The following is a 585-nucleotide window of genomic DNA, read 5'->3' on the forward strand; positions in this document are numbered from 1 at the left end:
TATGCATCTCTGTTAATGGGGCAGGGCTATGGGCTCTCTCCTTAGGAATCTGACATCAGGAGATCTCTCAGCAGATAGCTAGTCTCCTGTTCGTCTGTGCCGATTCTGGGTCCCAGGATAGGCTCCTTCCTGCTACTGTCCTCTTGCATCCCAAACTCTTCTCCTGGTGTCTACTTTCCTACATCCTACCCCCGTGTCTCTGGCCATGTCCCCTCTTTTATAGTCCTTCTGTTTCGTTGATGACTTCTTCCTCCTGTGTGAAACAGTCATTTCTTTGTTTCCATATACTTTGCTTTGTTTTGTCCTTCCTTTCTGTTAACTGTGTCTACTTTCTTTGGAGGTGTTGATGTTACTGTAGCCCACCGAGGAATATCCAATAAGTTCTCCTCTTCTGTATCTACCTGTCCCGATACCTCCGTGACCCTCACAAGCATACTGGGGAAGACATCTGCTGACATGGGAGACTTGCCTGAGCCATCCAGGTGAAAAGCTGCCGGATGGCCATCCCAAGCAGAGTTCTGTAAGGTGCAGAAGGAGTGCCCCACTCTTGAAGGCCTATGGCAACAGACCAAGGCCCAGGCCAAT

Source organism: Lissotriton vulgaris, chromosome 3_2 (genome assembly GCF_964263255.1).
Source record: "Lissotriton vulgaris chromosome 3_2, aLisVul1.2, whole genome shotgun sequence".
NCBI classification, from domain to species: Eukaryota; Metazoa; Chordata; class Amphibia; order Caudata; family Salamandridae; genus Lissotriton; species Lissotriton vulgaris.